This window comes from Artemia sp. Qi Xiang Cuo, chromosome 12, assembly GCF_049724085.1.
Source record: "Artemia sp. Qi Xiang Cuo chromosome 12, ASM4972408v1, whole genome shotgun sequence".
Classification (NCBI taxonomy): domain Eukaryota; kingdom Metazoa; phylum Arthropoda; class Branchiopoda; order Anostraca; family Artemiidae; genus Artemia; species Artemia sp. Qi Xiang Cuo.
In genome coordinates, this window is record NC_142805.1 from 49,202,662 (window position 1) to 49,224,365 (window position 21,704).

The 21,704-nt window shown below is 35.9% G+C and overlaps 1 protein-coding gene across 5 annotated transcripts in view; it reads left to right on the forward strand.

Annotated features, from left to right (window-relative positions):
• Ypel (Yippee-like) overlaps positions 1–21,704 on the forward strand; it is an 87,312-nt gene that overhangs the window by 11,873 nt on the left and 53,735 nt on the right. For 2 of the 5 annotated variants that reach the window (XM_089098303.1, XM_089098299.1), the window contains exons 1-2: positions 6,858–6,901; positions 20,217–20,396. The gene's annotated coding sequence lies outside the window, so the exon portion shown is untranslated. Of the gene's footprint in view, positions 1–6,826; positions 6,902–9,030; positions 9,084–20,216; positions 20,397–21,704 lie in introns of those variants that run through there. The other 3 variants (XM_089098301.1, XM_089098302.1, XM_089098300.1) reach the window with 3 other exon arrangements.

The window sequence follows — 21,704 nt, forward strand, 5'->3', positions numbered from 1 at the left end:
CCAAAACTCTTATATTATTTTGTGTTTCTAGTAAAGCGCTAGTTTTGTATAATCCTAAAAGCATAGGGAAATATAATTAGTTGGTTTATTTGTACTAGTTTTATTTATATGTATTAAATTGGCTGTGATGTAATAATTTTTGTCCGTTATAAGTTTCAACTTCGCTCTTTACCTCCCTCGGAAAAGCTTTGTTTTTTTAAATTAATCTTTGTTGGTTTTTGATTAAAATTTAATGCAGATAAAACGCTGCCATGATCTTTTTTATTTATTCGGAATAATGTATGTTCGTTTTAAGTTTTAATGTCACTTCTTTGTTTCAGTTGAAAACTTATTTTTAATATAATTTCTAATCATCACCGATCTAGGGGAGATAAGAGAGCTCTAAAAAAATACTGCAAACAACCGTGACCGCTAAGGAAAATTTTAGCCTATAACATAAAGTTCATTATCCATACTTTACAAAACAATACATGTTTTTCAGGAACGTTTTAATTTCGAAAAGCATAATGTTGTTTTACTTAGCTGAATTTGCTTCAAAAAGCTATTATGAAGACCTTATTAATCACCTATTTACGACCAGACACTAGAAGGGTATTTTAACAAAAGAAAGCTGTTTAAGACTTCATTTAAAAGCTTACATTTATACTTAATTACTCTTTATAATTTGACTTGATAACACATTCTCACAAAGTGCGCTTTCGGTTGTTTCCCCAACTTTTTTAAATGAAACAAGTGCCTTTTCCAATGAAATGACCAAAAACAAGGTGATTTCAAAACCTAGGGAAGAGCAAAAACTAAGAGGACAAGGACGTCTTCCCCTCAATTACCGCCGTTAGAGCTAGCACACAGGCTTCATCGCAGAGTGAAGTTTAAAGGTTCAATTCAAAAATGTTTATCAATCAAGCTTAAATTTTGGTAGATGTTTAATTGAAAAGTTTTTAGTTTTAGTTAATTTGCTTTCACTATAATCTTTTACTTTTAATATGACTAGCTGATCTATGCAATTTACTAAAAGGGTTTGGAGGGGGAGTATATGCGAGGTGAACTTATAAGCCTCCAATAAACTGTTTTGAACATAATTATTGCAATGGTACAGTTTTATGCTTCCAAACTCTTCTACTTAAGAAGTGGTCCAAAAGTGCCGTTTTTAGTGCTACATGGCACTTTTGGATGGTAAAATTGATAAAAAGCACGTAGATATGAGTAATAGGTTTAAAATCTGCCCTCCCGGGATATGCTTTAAGAATGAATGCCATTAAACATCACTTTTTAAAGTTCCGCTAGCCCAATAGCCCCACACTAAAAAAAAATCGTTTGAGATTGAACAAAAACTGTTTGTAATTCTTATCAACACCAAAATAGGAATATTAACAACTGGAATGGAATATTGGACACCATTTTGAAATTTCTTGATCTTTTCTAAATTTCCGAATTGTTCAGTAACAAAAATATTAAAATCTCGTACCCGAATTGAATTTTCAGTTTGTTGACAAAACAACATGTTGGATTTTAAGATCCTTATTGGATTTCCCGTTCTTTTATTGGATTTCCATCACTAGCGTTGTTCAGTTTACTATGTCTACAGTCTAATACCTAGTTCTCAGGATTCAGTTTCCCTTTCTTCTTTCTGTAGCATCAATAAATACAAAAAAATAATCTCATTTATTTTACAAGAACAGAAAAATACAACAAAAAATTTCTCCCAGGTAATATGACACCTCTTAACGGCTGCAATTTTTCATGGTGGAAATCAGTATATCAATGGCGTAGTAGCAGGCCGACAGAAGAGACTTGAGTAAGAAATATCTTCCAATTAGGAAAACAGTGACACTCGGACCTGAAGTGAAGATGAAATCAAATCAAGGCACAAATAAAAGACTTCTCTCCTTTTTTCTACCTCCAGAGGTGAAGGGTTGCAATAATAATGCCACGAATCCTGTCTTTTCTGAAAAGTACAACAAAATTGTGTTCAGCTTCACAACTTTGCTCAATCCCAATTTATAAGGTTTTAAAGATATGCAAATACATTTCCTAAATTTTGAAGAAAAATAAAAACATTGATATGGCTTAAATTTCTACTCAAATAACAGGAATTGCTTTTTTGGAACTAAGCCTTGAGAAAAAGAAACTGATAACTGAAAATTAAGATAAAATGTTGTTTTGTCAAAATTTCAATAAGTATAGACCTCTCATGTAGGCAAATTTAAGGACCCTCTAGAGGGAGAAGGAGTGGAGGTAGGTACTTCAAAATACTTCCCCGGGACATACTTTGAATATGTACTATCTGGAACACATGCGCTATATTATATAGGAAAGATGCGGGTTTCTTTCAATAGAGAAATGTATTGTAAAGCGTGGTTTGTTATTGGGTTTACAATATTTAAACTATTGTTTTATGGAGTTTAGGGGAAAAAAAGGTACCTAGGTTTGGTTAGCTCAGATATTTAATATATGCTATGCTTTACCCCCCATTCTCCCCCCTAATGTGCAAATATATAGCCGAAATTTGTTTCTGGACTATTATATTTTTATCCTATTTTGTTTTACTTCATTAGCATAAACCAAACTTCATTTTTCGTGTGTGTTCCAAATAGTACATAAATACCCATACTTTAGCCTGCAGACTCATCCCTGAAAGTTTCATTTTCCTAACCTAACCCCTTTCCAAGATAGCCAAAAGTAGCTAAAGTAGAAGTGGTACTGTTCTATTAGCTGTAAGCCACGCAAGATAGATGCTAAAAGAAGCCAGTCAAACAGGTTCTCTTAACGAAGAATTGGATTGCAAACAGAGGTTTATAACTGCGTTTACAATATTTAAACTTTACTTTTTTGGGGTTTAGGGGGAAAGAAGGTACCTAGGTTAGGTTACATATTTAATATATGCTATGCTTTACCCCCCCCCCCCCCGCCCCCTAATGTGCAAATATATAACCGGTACCGAATTCGGTTTCTATACTATTACTTGTTTATCCTATTTTGCTTTATTTCATTAGCATAAACCAAACTTCACTTCCTGCATGGTTTACAGCTAATCGGATAGTACCGTCGAATTTTACCAAACTTTTTTTTATTTATAAAAATGTACTGTCTTAAACATTTTGGGAAACATAAGACACAAGTTATCAATATTAATAAACTAAACTGAAAACTTGCAATCACAATCAAGATGTCGTCTCTCTCTGATTTGAATGCCCCCTAAGTAAAATCGTCGCTTCGTCGTTTGAAGATCTTAACATTAAATCTACTTCTGTGTTATACGTTTGTAGGCAGGGTTGCCACCGGTGACACTTTAGTGTCGCTTTTGACACTTTTTTTTTTACAATGGCACTTTTTGGAACACCTGGCGCTATTAGGATATGTTTTAGCAAAAGTGGCACTTTTTTTGCTAAGTAGCACTATTTTACAAAACAAGAATTTTTTCAGACAAAAATCCAGAAGGAAAACTGTCAATGTAGAAATACATTGATATGCCTTTTTTGTCAGTTAAGATACTTATCTTAACTCCGCGTGCGGCAATTATTGAATGCAAGAATCTCTCTGTGTGGTGAAAAACGTAAACGTGTTTGTCTCTATCTGTGTGTGAGAAATTTTTATATTCTTATTCTTATCACTGATAAGCGAAGATCACCTAGTGATCTTCGGTACGAAATACTTGGCAATGAAGAGGACTGAGACAGACATTTAACTGCAATGTGGTGGAGAAGCCTTCAATTGTTTAGTTCAACTATTTTGTGTTGTTGCAATAGTTTGTAGGCTCATAGACGATAAGTCAGTCAAGGAGTTTGCAATTTTTTAGTGGGTCCGAATTCAATTTTTATGTTTTATTAGTTGAGGGTTGACTACAATTCATAGAAGAAAAGAGCAAGAAAAGCTAAGAGTGTATTTTTGCGCCACTATGTTAATAGCTGTAACTATGTTAACCAGTCACTGGGCCAGTGACTGCATAACATTACGCGTCTTTTCATCGATTTCCGTGACTGGAGCTCTTGAAGCCCTGTGACTGAAAAGCTCACTGGTGACATCACACAACGACTCATCAACGCAAATTCATCCACTGAGCTCACTGGTGCCCCACAAGAATATCTAGTGACCTCTTCAGTGACTGGGCCAATGACGCAAAATGCCCTCTAACATTTCCCTTCATATTTTTCATTTTTTTCTTTGAACTTCTGGCAATGGACCAATGAAAATTCATACATAGCCATCATACTAAAAACAAAATTGATACCAAAATTTCCATTATCTTAAATCCTATACAATCATTAGAAAAATCACAATATAATTTAACTTTTTTTTCTTACTTAAATTTGTTACATCATTACATAAATTGAATTTGGACGCACTTCCTCATTTTAGTTATTTCATTCCCACTAACTTTTGGTTTTAAATGTGCTGATACTCTGAAATCACGCTGATACTCTAAATACTCGTTTTTTATTGTAAAGGTGTTTTCATATTGATACTTAAAACGCTAGTTGACTGTTCCTATGCCCTAGTCCCTGGAGACTTCGTAAAGAAAAATTTACTGGGAGCGACGAAAGTTCTCGTGAAACTTATTCTATTCAGGTTGTGACAAACAGATTAGATTATATAGCTGTCTTATTGTTTTTCCACTAGTTTTTGTCAAATGAATTATTTGAAAGAGTTAGTGGCTGAACCACAATCAGTTATGTTTATCATAGGGTAATCAATAGCTACGATCTATGTTCGTGGCATTCTCTTCAGCATTTCCGGAGAAAAGAAAATTTTTAAGCACCTGAATGCACTGAAATAATCCAGATAGTCCATTTTATGGAAAAACTGGATGAAAAACTTTCAATGTAGACGAGTATTGCTGTCTGTTTTTTTCCGTTTTCTCAAAAGAAAAAAAAACTGAAGGTTTTTCCTCTTTCCTTTTTCCGTTCCTTTTTCACGCTATGAACAAAGACTGCTCAGAAAAAAAGAGAAGAAAGTACTCTGTGGGACGAGTTCCCATTTTATACAGTAAGCACCATTTGTGTTTTAGCGGATTTTTAGGAGGGGGGCTGAAAAGTTGACAAGAGTGGAAGTGCTGCGCAAAGCCAGAAATTAGCACCGACTAAGTAAAATCAAATTTTCTTTTTTATAGTTGATAGATGGCATCTAGATCCGACATTTCATGTTGGAGAATTTAAAGATGAAGGAAACCACGTCGGGTTGATCCAAAGCGGGTTGGGCAATATTTTCAATTTAAAAAGCTTGTTGATATGAGCGCGAGCGACGCGAAGCGTCGCGATCGGTAAATTTTTGGAAAATGACACTTTTTATACAAAATTGACACTATGTTGCCACCCAAAATGGCACCAAAAAAAACCGGCTGAGTGGCAACCCTGTTTATAGGTAGTTGAAGGAGATGATTTTTTTTGTTTGTCAAATTGATCTTAAATCATAACATGCGAAAACAAAATATGAGACAAATTAGGTCTTGGGAGGAGGTTTAGTTGTTCTCCAATCTTTACTGTTTCTTAAAAAGGACACTAGAAAAAAAAAGAAACGCATCTGTGTTCAGTCTTCTGGCAAAAACATAAATTCCACATTTGTGCAGATAGGAGATCATAACCCCTACAATAACATTTTCTGATACGCTGAATCTGAAGGTCTGATTTACATTAAGATTTATTGACTTTTTGGGGGTCGTTTCTCCCTTTTTTCGAAAATCAGGCTCCCTGTTTTCAAAATCCCTTTTTCTTCTGAGGCTTGGAGCCTTTGGTGGGTAGATATTAAACGTAATGAAATTTATATATTTGCAATCTGCAGAAAACCCCAATTCTTTTATCAATTGTTATCATACTTCTATTTTTAAGTTTTAGTTAGAATTGAGCCGCTCCTTGATTACTGTTTAACACTATAGCTGTTTGATAAAACTTATTGGGTTAGCGTCCTATTTTTTAATTATTCATTCGTCAAATTGGAGTTATCGAAGCACGATTCATGCTATTAAAGTGTAGTTTGAAATGTAATTGAAATGAGCACCATTTTCGAAAATTCTCTTTTTTGGGGAAGCTTTTAGTTCCTTTGCGTGTACGTAGAGGACTGAAATACCCTTACAGGCGTCTTCTTTTATTCGATATATTTGCTTACTTGGTTATTCAGCGTAAGCAGCAAATTTATGGCAAATCCAGGGAAGAATTTATTTTTGAAACACTTTTTAGTATTAACCAAACTTCACTTCTCGCGTGTTTTCTGACTAATACATAAGTACCCAATAAACTCCCAATTGGCCATGAATTATGCCAACGTCTTGATATAGTCTCTTTGAAATGCTTGTAAATTGTCCTGGTTTTCTTCCTTTCTTCGCAATTTTAATTTTAATTTTTTTAAATACTTTTCAGTCGATCTTGTTGTTAAGGGCAGGGAATAGAGTAGGGAGTATTCAAGGAACTTTTCTTGACGACATACTTTCTTCTCGTTTAGGCTTTGATGCTCGCTCTTTACCAACACAAAAAAAAATAATCTTTTCATGCTAAAGACTTGATTGTAAATTTCTCAGCCCTACTTCTTCCTCTTCTCGCTTTTTTCTGGGAAGCTCCTTTAAATGGATGGCGCCTAAAACCCGGAACTTCTAGTAGGATCGATTTCTTGGTTTACTCTTAACGATCAGAGGATTTAGCTGTCTATCTATAAAAGTCTTTGTTCTATAAATTAATTCAAGTGATCAAATTAATCCAGTTTGATCTCAATTTGTCTGTAAGGGTTTTTCAAAGATTATTATTGATTAGCGTTGAAACCTGGCGTCCACGTGACTGTTGAAACGGTTTCAGAGACACAGCGCAAGACAACTACGTTTCGAGGAACAAAACAAATCCATGCCAGCTAGTGTTTATTATAATTCAATTCAACTGAGTACTGGATGTATTTCTTCTCTGTTGTTAATAAGTACGCAGTAAGTTAGATATATAGTTTCAATGTTTTTTTTTCAATACCCCTTCCAATTTAGTGGAATGTATGTTAATGACTGAGCACACAGGGTCGAAGGGTATATTATTTGATCTGTTCGAGTCGGACTAAGCGGTATGTTTACTTTATTCGTAAGTCAATAATATGATTTGGTAAAAATTTACCCGCTATTTTACGGATATGTTTTCTACTTATTCTGATTAGTATTGTATCGTACTAGAAATGGAGATAAGTTGGTAAAGTTCTACGAAATCATATTATTGAGTTAGGAATAAATTGAATACGCCATTCGATGCCTTTTTTTATGGTGATTACGGTCAATATATACGAAATCATATTATTGAGTTAGGACTAAAGTGAATACACCATTCGATGCCTTTTTTTATGCTGATTACGGTCAATATATACGAAATCATATTATTGAGTTAGGACTAAAGTGAATACACCATTCGATGCCTTTTTTTATGCTGATTACGAATATAATAAGCATTTCTATCTGAAATGAATTTCAGCCCCCCCCCTATATATGCCAATTCAGGAAATTAAACAAGAAAAACGGGTTTTAATTTCTATAAAGCAGTTAATACAACACATTTAATTAAACACAAATAATCCGAATATTTCGGCCCCACATCCGGGAGCCTTTCTCAACGGAAAATTTTTTTTTTACATAAACATAAAAAACATACTAAACAAAACAAAAGAAAAAATATCAATAAATAGGAACAGAAAACTCACATATTAAATAAACAAACTCCATTCACTGCTGTATAAAATTGAATGCTCATATTGACACACCTTTTCACAAAATATTAATTGACATCTATAAAAAAATGGGACTATATTTATGCTTGAACTAAAACAAAAAGGTCAGCTAACCCCCGGCTCATAACCCCGAAATAGATCTCACAGGTTCATCACCCAATGTTTCATTTATAAATATAATGTTTTGAATTTTTGGACAGTGAGCCTTTTGGACAGTATTAGGGGTTGTCCATGGGCGCCCATATGGGGGGGCAGGGGGGGACTCTTGCCCCCCCTGGCTGAATGATGCTGCCTTATTTTTATATTTTTGTTCTGAGATTTTTATTATATAGCATTAAAAGTAGCAATTAGACGAAGTTTGCCCCCCCCCCTGGAATTCAGCTTATGGGCGCCCATGGGGCTGTCTATCAATTCTATAGGCGATTTAAATCACAGGTCGAAAAGTTTCTCCTTAGTCCAGATGCAGGGTGAGAGCTGATCAGGGCTACCACTCCTAGTGATTTATCAATATTTCTTGTGATTTTTTTATATTACCTAAAAACCAAAATCACTAAATCAGCTCAAACAACTAGATTATTGAGGCAAATCACTAAATCGACCAAAAATCTAAAATCTAATGATTTTTTCCATCGTATGGCAGCCCTGGAGTGGGCCCTTTGTGAAGATTATGGTTTAGTTTGTTTTTCTTTCGCTTCTGCTTTGTATTCTTTATTTTGATGATGTTGAGTATGTGATTTCACTAATTACCTGAGTCACTGTACGTACACAGGTCTCATATCTAGCTAAGTAATAGAAAAACTCCAAATCTACCCAATCTTTTGGCTATGTCCATGGGCGCCCATAAGCTGAATTCCAGGGGGGGGGCAAACTTCGTCTAATTGCTACTTTTAATGCTATATAATAGAAATCTCCGAACAAAAATATAAAAATAAGACAGCATCATTCAGCCAGGGGGGTGGGGGCAAGAGCCCCCCCCCCCTGCCCCCCATATGGGCGCCCATGGCTATGTCTATTTAATTGATTTGTTATTGTGAATTGTTGAAAATAAAGGAGTGCATCTATCTATCTGATGTTCGATTCCATAGCCTATAATTTAAGTGAAGATATTATAACACCTCTCTCCTTAGTTCCTAGGGAAACATGATTGTTGACCATAGTGGGACAACTAAGCAGGTCAAAATTTCAGCTTGGCTCGGAGTCTAGAGGTACTCCCCAAACTTCTGAATAAGGGAGGTGATGGGCTCCCCAAAACTATCTGGGCTCTAGTGGTTGAAGCTCGAGTTTCGACGAGGTTTGGGGACCAGAGGCAAGGTGAAAACACTGTTTGGGGGAGGCGACGAGCTCAATAATCTGGAAACAGGACAATCTTAAAATCTGGATCCATACTTGCGTGGGGCTCAAAGGTATGTTGGGTTCTGCTAATTTGTGTGTATTCGGCGAACTTAAGTAATTACATAGGGTGGCTTGTATGAAGTCCATGCCTTTGGGATCCACAGGGAAATGAATAGTCGTTTTAATATAAAGACGATTATATATTAAAGTGTTATACGAACTGCATTAATGTGAAGGTAAGAATGTTCTTAAAACTATACCTTGAACCAATGAAAATGAACATAGGCCTACTCCTACTCCAATCTTCCGCTAATTAAAGTATCTGGTCGAAAGGGCGGATCCAGGATTTTTTTTCGGGGGGGGGGGGTACTAATTTTTGACTCAGTTTTCGACTGATTTTACTAATTTTTACCTAGGTTTTACTAATTTTCGACTTATTTTCGACTCGGTCAGAAATTTCGGGGAGGGGGGGGGGGTTCAAACCGGGTACCCCCCCCCCCCTGGATACGGCCTTGTCTGGTCGTAATTTTTAATATAGAGCCATGCCACTAGAAAAGAGACATGCAATAGGTTTTCAACAGTGGCGTCATTTCACGGAAATGTGGAGGAGGTAAAATGTATTGCTCAAAATAGGGGGGGGCAGGGGCGAATCTACAGTATTTTCATTGGGGGGGGGGGCAAGAGGAGTCCATATCCGGATGTTCAAGGAGCATGGGCTATAAAATGATTTTTTCTCCACATGGAGGGACAACTGCCCCCCTTGCCCCTCCCAAACGACGCCCCTGGGGGGGGGGAAATTGTTGTTTTTCAAATTTTTTTCCGATGAATACCAACAAAGTCGAGTTTTGAATTAAAATCAAATTGCCATCAAGGCATTGCTAATTGGAGAAAAATCCAGGATCAGTGTTTCCACTTCATATTTTTTTAAATCCCTAAAAGGCTGGGTGAAAATCCCTAGAAATCCCCCATTTTCACTACCAAAATCCCTACAGGTTCCCCCATTTTCTGACTTCTTTCCAAATCACTAGTAAAGCCTCGTTATGGCGACTTTTAATAGCATTTGTTCAAGACGACTTATTTTGCAACTTAGGACCATTTACTTGTACCAAAATATGTTCTTTTGACGTTTAAAACAGTTTCTTAATTATCGACTAGTTAAGTTCGGTTCTGATTGATAGATTCCGGTGCCAGATTCCGGATTCTGGACCCTATGAAGATACTTCATTTATTTATTTTTCTTTGCCATTATTTTTTCTTCTTTATTACTATTTTTGCAACACCCCCATTGGATGGATTTGCATGAATGATATCCAAATGGTCGCTTTTTCAAGCATTATTTTTGCTTTGACTTGTTTTTATATTGAGTTGTGTTTATGTTAATAAAAATATTTGAAAAAAAAGATATCTGTCAACAGATCTGTCAAAATATGACGAAAATATGAACTTTAAGGATAGAAAGTTGCTTGAGATGTACTTTGAGTAATACAGAAAAGGTAAAAAATAAAACAATACTTAGGAATTGTTCACATTCGTGTGCAATAAGGCGTCGTAAGGCGTATAGGGTGTAGTAAGACGAGTAAGAGAAATAGATTTCAATTCTATTTTCTGTTACGAATGATCAATCAAAGTTCTTAATTGGTTGAGTCAGCACGTGGACATGGTGGTCAAAACAAATCAATATTTATTTTTTATGGTTATTTTTGGTAATTTGGGCTGTAAGGTCACACTGGTTATTACATAAATGTGAACAATCCATTAGTTGCCTCAGAATCCAGTTATATTGATTAAAAAATAAATAAAGAAAAATCTATTTCTAGTCAGAATCAGGTTCAACACCTTCATCCTTTTTTCCGATGGTAGCTGAAGCCTTGACTCTTTTCATGGGCAGCAGTAGCTGCTCGTCTCCACGAATGCGTGTGGCACTTTCTCGGGCCCGCCTCATACCGTATTTTGTTTTCAGAATTTCACGTAACGGTTCCGTTTTAAGCGAGTTCCGTCTGTCTGTCTTTATGATTTTTACTGCACTAAAAAACCTTTCGACGAAAACGATGGAGAAAGGAAGAGTGAACACAAATATCACTGTCAATTTTAGATTTGCGTATAGCTCGATTCCGGTGGAGTTTTTCTTCGAAAAAACCAAACGCCATTAGGTAACCGCATTCATATTTTCAATATTTTCAACATCGATGAGACTTTGCTTCCACCACTCTTGTTCGATTTTGTTTCCATCCCATGATACTTTCTCGAAGAAAGGGTTGGAGAGAACCAGGCCATAGTGAGTGAGCTGATACAGGGTCAACCATTTCTGCATATTTGTAAATGTCGTCATCGAAACGAAATCGAGTTTGGATCTGCTGCACAGCTTCTATGTAAAAAGATTGTGCAGCTCTGAGGATCTTTTCAACTACATTATGGAGCACATCAGGATCTAATTTTAGTGTCAAGAGAGAGTCCTGCCAATTTGGACCTAAATAAATACTTTCGAGGGGAAGATAAATACTTGGGTCATTCAGATTAATTTGGAATGCATTTGTTGACTTCACATAGTCCTTCTTCATGAAGCTCAAAGACATTTCCTTGATAAGAGATTCAGTCTCTAGTTTCAGGTAATAAAATAGTGGTTTGTCAGCTTGAAAAGCTAAACTGAATACACTAAGCATTCCCAATGCAAAGGCAACAAATTCAAACATACACTTCATGACTGGGTTCAGATTTGTGTATATGAGCTCATTGAGCTTTGTTGGGTCCACAACTAGTAGAAGTCGGTAGTAGGCACTAAGAGCATCCCATTGTTCCAAAATTCTGTCCACAGCAGCTTTGACTGAAAGCCATCGAGTCTGCCCAGCCTGCAGAATCTTATGCATGTCGACTTGGTAGAACTTTTGAAATTCAAGGAAAGCATGTTGCCTCTTGTGACTATGTGTGAAGTGACAGATGTCTTCCATAGATTTTGGCAATTTTGAAGCAACAAGATGAGCCATATGGCAGGAGCATTTCACAATGACTACCCATAGGAACGCTTCTTTTATCATGAAACGGTTTGATTAGCTCCCATCATAGAGTTTGTAATGTCAGAGCAAAACCCTATGAAACTTGCAGGGGGAAGCTTGTGTGTTTCTATTACGCACTTCTTCAGCTCCTCGAATATAGCCTTGGCTGAAGAGTCGGGACACTTGACTACGTCGAGTACATCAACATCAACTGAGAGGTCATCATTGCAAAATATTACTCCAACTGGTAGAAGCTTTTTAGAAGATGCATCAGTGGACTCATCAATAATAACAGAGAAGCAGCGATTCCGTAAGATTTCAATCAAATGATCTTCATAAAAACCACTTAGTGCTTTTCATATAACATTGGTAGCTTTGTGTTTCTTGAGTTGCACATTCTCCACTACTTGCTTTGAAGGCAATTTTTTTAAAAAAGCTACGAAAGGCTCGACCTTAGAAATAGCCAAGTCATGTTCAAGTAGAAAAGTGCAGATTCTGGCCCCAAAACGCTTTGTCTGGTCAATGAATCCCCCTTGCAAAAAATGATCAAGAGTATTTGAAGTGGACCCTTGTGCTTCAATGTTTGGCATATGCTTCTTTGTGTTGGAGTGCTTTATAAGCTCTGATCTTCTGCTTTTTCCTAGCTTGAGATCAGTATTGCATACTCCACAATATCCAAGATATGAGTTCTTTTTTTAACCATTCCTTCAATTGCAGGTCACTCATCCAAGAGTCAACAAACTTTTGGGAGTACTGAATCTGAGTGGTAGAACTTTGTGCAGCTTCACGTTTCTTCTGTTTTTTCTTTGTAGGAGTTGTATAATTTGAGGAGGGTAAAACACTAGAGTTGGATTCTTCACTAATGCTATCTCCCATACTAATAAAAATATCAGGCATCAGGGATACAATCTTGGAAACGAAATAAAAGATATCTTTCATGCACTGTTAACGTTGGTGTGATTAGCAGTGTGACCCTACTACACCTGAATACACTAATACAGCCATATAGCTTTAATATTTTGTTTATTTTGACCACTATATCCTAGAAGAGCAATCCCCTTTGCTCCGTAGCAAATCATACGCTTTTTGCAGTCCTATGAGTAAAAGTTGAGTAGGAACGAAAAAGTCACCATAAATAGAACACATGCTTATGTTCTTGCAACAGATCATTGGTTTGTTAATTTTGTTCATCAAGAGTGGGAGAAACCTATTGAAATGTGGTGTCCAACATAATGGTAATAATGCAGATCATGTTATGTGAATAAGTTATTTCTGATACAAAAATCATCGTTTTTTCTATTTATGGTGACTATTTTTCTATAAAGCTCCTATAAATATGCCTCCGGGGATGATTTAACTCCTGAAGCCCCTTGGGCAATGCCCGTAAATTATGTTAGTTGACATACAGTTTTCGGCATACATGTGCACTGACATACAATTTTGTTTACAAACAACGAGTATATGGTGTTAGGGAGGGACCAGGAATTGGCCAAAAACATTTGATCTCTTCTCTGATCGGTTTGAAACTTTTGGACGTAACTCCTTGGGCAAGAGGAACTTAATGTACAAACCAAATTTATCTAGTCTGATGACTTACGTATTTATCCAACGGAAAGTTCCTCCCCACGGATAATTTACTTCCAATCCAACCCTCCTCTCCCACCTTCGAGTATCGTCCCGGCTATAAGCCTAGAATTGGGGTTGTTGAGAAGGAAACATGTTAAGAAACAATTCTTACTTCATAGTATGCAGAAAAAATTGTAGTTAACAAATTTTGAAAGTGATTCCACTATTCTTTACCCTCCCCTTTCCCCTAATGTGTAAATATACAGCCCAAATTATATTCCCCATGTGTTTTCCCGTTTCTTGGTTTCGTCAGCGTTGATTCAACATATGGGTACACTGGTTGAAACAAGAGTGACGCTTGGCAAAATCCATGGGAAATATATAATTTGGACTCACGAATGACACATATGCTGAGGTATCTAAGGGTATTCGCCGAACAAAGTTTCAGGTGTCGAATGCCTCCCCCTCCTGGTAAATTTCCTGACTTTGCTCGTGCATTGCCCCCTCATCATCCCCATTTTTTATGCTGGTAAGAATATGAATGAAATATCTTATCTTAAAAGAAAACATTTCTCTGCACTAAGAAGGGAAATATCATCATTCAGGCCTTTATTCAGTCTTAGTTAAATGAAGGGAGATTAGAGGTTATTCCCTACCTTTACTCGGACTCCTCAGACCCTTTTTTATTTTTATTGGAAGGCTTATGGAAAGAAAGACAATTTGGACAATAAATGCACTAGCCTATATGGAAAATATTATACCTCCCTCACCGCCTACGCTATGACCCACCCCCCATCCTTCATAGTAGCTGATGCACAAATATGCATCACCATAATTAATTTAAAAAAACAAAGTTTTTCCGAGGGAAGTAAAGAGCGAAGTTGAAACTTCAAACGGAAAAAAATTATTACTTCACAGCCTATCTAAAATATATAAATAAAACTAATACAGATAAACAAACTAATTATGTTTCCCTATGTTTCTAGAATTATAGAAAACTAGATGTTTACTGAAGAGCTTTTTTCGTGCCATATGGCACTTGCAGATGGCGGAATTTATATAAACCAAGTATATATGAGAAATAGCCTTTGAATGAGCTCTTAAGCATCTCTCTATGATGTTCTAGTAACCCGCTAGGCCTAGTAAATATAAGCAATGGCTTTTAATTAAGCCATTAATCATCTATCTGTGATGGTGTGGTAGCCTGCTAATGTTTCAGTAGCTTACTGACAAGTAGAAGATTTAGGAAATTTACTAACGGGGGGCTGGGAGGGGGAGTGTATGGGAGAGGTTCTTGTAACCCTTCAGTTAAGGGTTCTGGAACATATCTATTACAATAGTATCTGTTTTGTACTTCAGAGCATTTCCACTTAAGAAATGGCACCAAAAGTGTTGTTTTCAGTGTGATATCACAATTACGAATGGTAGAATTGATAAAAAAAAAGCATGTAGATATGAGCAATAGCTTCAAATAAGCCATTAAACATAACTCTTATAAGTTCTGCTAGCCCAATAGCCCACTTGAGATAATAGCTTTTCCACTTGAGATATTGCATCAAAAGTGCCTTTTCTAGTGCCATTTGGAACTTGCAGATGGTGGATTTCGTGGGAAGAACTTAGATATGAGCAATATCTTTTATATGGGCTATAAAAATCTGTCTACGATGTTCTGGTAGCCTGCTAGTGCCACCCCTTGAGAAATGGCACAAAAAATGCCATTTTACTGCCTTATGGCACTTGCAGATGGCGGAATTCATATAAACCTCGGAGATATTAGCAAAAGCTTTTGAATGAGCCATTAAGCATCTCTCTATGATGTTCTGGTAACCCGCTATGCCTGGAAAAAAAGGGAGATAGATCAGTGCTACCAATGCAAAAAGTGAAAACCCTAAATCAAGTTTTCGACCATGCTGATTCCAATGGTATACTTTTCATTTTGATCTGACGCCATTTTGAGGGGCTTCAGGCTTTTCTTCGAAACCATCATAAATTTCTTTTCGCAATAAACTTTTATTTTTAAGACAAATCAAAATAACAGTTACTATTTCTGAATCAATGTCACATGGCAGTTTTTTTTTCACAAGACAGTTTTTTTTTCAAAAAGCGTTTTTTAACATTTGGTTGGTACTTTCAAAAGAGCTATCTATTCTAAATAAACGGCCTTTGTGATTCAGGGATTTGTGATTTGAACAAAATTCGAACTTTAGCGTAAAGAGTGAGGTATTGACTAGGGGGCGAACCCCCTCATATACGTTAGGATTTCTGTTCGTTTTAAGTTTTAATTTTGCTCCTTACTTTCAGTTGATAATTTTTTATTTTTTATTTAATCCGCTTAAATGGATTTTTTGATGGACTTTGTCCTAAGGAATTAAATAAAATGTAACAAGTTCATTTTTACAAATGGAAGTAAAGAGCGACATTAAAACTTAGCCATCTCAGGACCGCATTTATTTCTAGCTGACGAATATTTCTTTTTCTTGTTTAGAACTAACTAACACTAATGAATGTTATTTTAAGACATTGTTCCCAGCACCTATTTTTTGCCATTCATTATACTGAAAAATGGAATCTGCAGATCCCGTCAGTCTTTAAGTTACCGATTCCACCTTTCCTGAAAACTACCACTTTATGAAAAGTATGGGACTTTACCACAGCTTATCGTCTTAAAAAACCCTTTTCACTTTGCTTTGCATGGTACTCAAGAAAGTAGTTTTTTTCCTTGTTGAAGCAGTGAAAAACGCCACAAGATTGACAGTAACCCTTTAGACGAGATTCCATCTTTTTACTTAGGAAACTTCCCAACGAGATTTGTGGACTATTTCCATAGCCAACTGCTAGCTGCATTAACCCTCTGGCTAATCATCTTTTAATCTTTTAACAATGGATTTTCTGTTCCCTCTGGCTTCATTGCTAAGTAGGAAGCATAAGCGTTTGTAATGGCTTGTTTAGGAGGCCTCTACCACCACATATAGCACTCTCAATCGTACCAATAGAATCCACTCAAAATGTCAGCATAATTGACTCATCCCAACATTGGTTATAGACGTTGCTGACTATTTTCGACCAAAATATTGTCAATCTCCTTCCATCCCTGGTTTTTCTAGCAACTGTCGTCAGTTCAGTCGAATGTAGGTTGGAGGCCAAAAAGTCGTTTTTGTTGTCTCTTAACTTGATAGCAGCAATGTCTTGCTGAGACTATCGCCAGTCCTCTCTTTGCTTTCTTTTCGTTGTAACCTGGGGCAAAAGCTTTCTCGTATTCCTTATTCTCCCATTCGCATCAATGAATAGTTTTTATTTCAACTAGTTCGGCAATTCAATCAAAGTAAGATGACTCTCGAAGTAAACCATGTGGAGATTTGAAGCGATTCGAAATTGTATCTCACACTCCAACAGGATCTCCACTCCATACCTGAACTTGGTAGAAAACCCTGTTACTGTGGAAATTAGCCGCATCAGAAGTTGGTGGTAACTGTTCTGAGTGGACGAACATGCTAGCAGTAGCCACCCTCTTTTTAAAAACTTCCCTGTGGAGTTCATTCAGATTTCCTCCTTTTGATGAGCCATATATCATGAGCAGAGCGTCTTCTCCAGCAACCCTTACTTCCTCTTTCGAAGCTGAATTCAGCATGAAAACTGCAGCTGATGTAGGAAATCGGCATCTGCCATTAGCTTCTTCAGAGCGAGGCCTTTTCCCACAGTGTGGAACCGTGAAGTAGAGACACAGCCTAAGATTCATGAGCAAAAAGAGTCAGATGGCATGTCTCTTGGCCAAGTTTCTCATTCAATTTGTGAATATTCCATTTTTGGGGAGCTTTGTTCGACTTTGGCTAAGGTGCAAAGAATAGTTCATTGCTTGATAGGTCACCGAGATAACACAATAGAACCAAAAGATCACTATAATATCAAGTCAATGGGAAAGAAGAGCATTTGCAGTGAAACTTTTTTCTAGCTTTTTTGGTGGCGAATATATCGAATGCCTTTTTTGAGTCTATAGATGGCAAGATATCAAACTACGGGCATTAAAGTAACTTAATAAATGATTACTCGGGGTAATTTTCAATTGTGACTTTTTAGCTTGCGGCTTTATCCGAGAAATCACTTGAACAAAGCGTGGGACGAAACGTTGATATAATTTATTGCATACGAAGTCATGAAGGTGGCGTAGCTGCCTTCTGTTTATTAACTGGTCTTCTAAACGAACCAACCATAATTTATCAGTCCACTTTTTTTTTTTTTTTTTTACCAACAATCGACAAATTGGGGGACAATAAGTGCTAAAAGAAACATGTCAAATAAAAGTAAAAAAAAAGTGCATATTGATGAATATAAAGCGGGTTTTTAGTAGACACTAGAGTAGGCTAATTTGATTTTTGGGCTCAGCGCATCATATTATGTTAGAATAGTTGCCTTCTGATAGTATGGCGAAAAAGAGGTCACAACGATGAAAAGGGTAAAATCACATATTGAGGATTATGAAACTTTTTTTGGTACATTGTACATCAAATTTGCTTTTATTTTTGGGCTCAGCTCTTCATTTTACATCAGGACGGTACTTCATATACAGAAAAACGAACATTTACCGACAGTTCATTTTTTTAAGAACAAATGAAAAAACTGACAAGAACAGCAAAAAAAAAGTTTTGTGTCGACCTAGAATGTGCAACTTCGGATATGTTGTTTAGATTTTTCTTTCTCTACAACATGGTATAAAAATCATTTCTATTGCAATTTGTTTGGGGTCGACCCATATTTTTGGCTAGTGTGCCTGTACTATAACATTGTTATAGATTCTCCTTACCAATTGAATCGCTGTGGAGAAAATTGTTAGAGAATTTAAAGTGAAAAAATCAAAAATTGATAATGCAGCAAAGTAGGAGGAGTTTTTTTTTACGCTTTAAGCATTGATAGAGGATCCGTGACTGCTAGTATATGGTTACAGTTAGCAATTTGATGTTGTTTTTTTTTACAAATATTGGTACTTGTGAATTATATGGTACACACTCGAGAATTTGGATCTACAGATAAGACAATAACCGGTTTATACCTGTCAGTATTTGAAAAAAAATTAGCTGAGGTTCAGTTGAAATCTGCGTTGTAGGTATGTTTTCGCTAAATATTTAATGTATAGAAATGGTATTTTGGTTGGGTTAGGCTAGCTTAGGTATTTAATATAATGCGTTCTGTTCGGCTCCCTATCATAATTCTCTGTTGTAGTTTTCATAATTTTGTTACTAAAGTATTGAATTTTCATCATATTTTTGTATAATTTATTAGGATTAACCTAACTTCACTTCTCGAGCCATATAACACAGAATTCCCATACTTTTTTTTTACTTTTTTACATAAACTAATTGAAGAATACATTTTCGTGAATTATCGTGAATAGAAATTTTCATCATATTTCTGTTTAGGATTAACCTAATTTCACTTCTCGAGCGTGTAATCCAAATACCGTAATACACAAGTACCCAAATATTAATAGATATAGATTAGCCTAGAAGGATAGCTAAATTAACTGAGCTGAACTTTTACTAGAAATGTTTGTATCTAAATTTTTCAAAAGTTAGGAAAACGCCCTTTATTCTTCTTTTACAAAAACTCGTATAAAGATAAGTTTTTTATTACAAATGTGTAATTATTTTTTATTTTCCACCCTCCTAAAATGTTTCTGAGAATTGTTAGCTAGCAATACTGTTTTATAAATAGCTAGCAAATATTGTTAAGAACTGAACAGTGGACAGAAGCTGTTAGTGTTAACAGAGACTTAAGTTAATTTCTAATAGAAAACAACTAAGCTACGTCTCTAATTGAATTCTTGCTGATACTTCTGATTGAAAGCAGAATGTGTGACGTGCTCGTATAATATATCTTGAAAAAAAGAAGGCTCCATTGAGGACCTATCTTAATAGTAATGACAAGGGTACATTTTGGCCAGTGCACAAACCGGAAGCTTTTATTTATTTAAAACACGGTTAAACAGAATTTTTTTTATATTTATTTTGGTCCGAAACAAAAGCAGACCGAATAGTCGCCTAAGTGAAGGAGTTTTCCATTGAATGAAGTTAAATCTTGTTACTGAAGCAAAATTTGACTCCTCTCAGAAGCAAGATTATGAATCTACTTGTTTTAAACCGTGTTTTAAACACTCTCGTCAAGAGAAAAATTAAACTTGGCCGTTTAGACCATATGATTATTCGGTACTTGTTCATTATATCCTACACACGAAAGAAGTCAAGTTTGGTTAATGCTAATAAAATAAAATAAAAAAGGATGAAAATATAATAGTTTAGAAACAAATTTGGGCTATATATTTGCGCATTAGGGGGTGAGGTTGGGGGTAAAGACTAGCATTTATTAAATACGTAACCTAACCTAACCTAGGTACCTTTTCCCCTCCTAAACCCCAAAAAACAACAGTTTAAATATAGTAAACGCAAAAAGAAATCACGCTTTGCAATCCATTTACTCATTGCAAATACCCGTTTGACTGGTTTTCTGTAGTACTTTCTGGTAGAGTCTCTAGCGCTGTGTAGGATATAATGCACAAGTACCAATCATTCTGACCTAAGCTCAGTGTATGCCTACAATTGCTAGTCATTGCTAGAAATATGGCTCATACAATTGCTAGAAAAAAAATTTCTTTTTCAGGCTGCAAGCAAAGACATGGCAGGTATTTGTTAATTTTGACTTAAACATATTACAAGATAAACTGTTATGAATTCATTGGCGGTTGTATGTTTGTGACATAGTAAAGGCGTTAATCCTGGCCCCTAATTCACTACCTTGGCTTTGCTGGCCTGCACACCGTCTTAGAAGACTCTTCTCAGGGTGAGTCATCTTATTTCAGTGTGGCGTCTAATAAACTCAAGAACAAAAAGTTGTTACTATTGTAGGCTGATTTTCTTTTGAAGCTATATCGACTAAGCCCATGTTAAAATAGACAAACATATATATATATATATATATATATATATATATATATATATATATATATATATATATATATATATATATATATATATATATATATATATATAGTATATATATATATGTTTGTGTATTTTATGTTTGTGTTATATCGGGTAATGAGAAGATCCATCAAGTGCATAGCCTTATTTACCTAAGTAGCATTATTAGTTAAGATGGTGAATGCAGTGAAGATATTAAAAGTAGAATAGCCAAGGCGTAGGTTTTTTTTCCAAAGTTGAAAAATGTTTGGGAGAATAGGAAGATAAGTCTGCGAACCAAGATTGAAATATTTGAAGCTACAATGATGACAGTGATCAAGAATGGTTCTGAAATGTGGGTTCACCGAAAGACGGAGGAGGATTTAATAGATATTTTCTAGCGGAGATTACAACGCATAGTTTTCGATAACTGTTTGACTAATGGTGTTTCAAACAGTAAGCTGTTCTAAAAATGTGATTCTTTCCTGCTTTCTAGGGCTATAATGGCAGAAAGGTTGAGGTGGCTAGGAAATTTTCTGCGGATGAAGGATGACAAATTTCTAAAGATTATCCTTTTCGGCCAGCCATCTAGGGCTAAACGAAAAGCAGCTTGTCCTAAGATTGAGTGGGTGAAGGTTGAAAGGAAGGATTTAGAGAAATTGGGCTTCTTGCGAAGGTGTAAAGAGGGAGGCTTTAAATAGAAGGGGTTGGAGGAGTGTGCGTATCAGTGTTGGCCTCTAGCGGCTTTGTGCTACAGTGAGTTGTGAGTAGTAGTAATTGTAAACTAAGGATTAAGAAGATATGTATGGGTGTATATCAAAGTGATACAGTGCAACTATTATCCTCTGTGACAATAAATGCTTCAGTCGTCACAGGAATGCACACACCTCAAGTAATCTGGGCAGAAATAGTATCGATATGATGCTCCCAAGAAAGATTTAAAACAATGTAGAAAGCAAGGTAACGTAGGGTATTAACATGTTGAACAGGCTTGTCGTGAAACACTATCTTTCGAGTATATCAATAGGGTTATCAATTCTGCAGTTTGTCACTAGGAAGCCTTATTGTTCTTTTACATTAATGCACAACAAACTTGAGCTTGTAAGTATTTCCAGCCATTTCAATGCCTGGTTTACTTTATTAGTTATTTTTCATACCAATGTTCCAAATGGCTAAAGAGAAGCTCCGA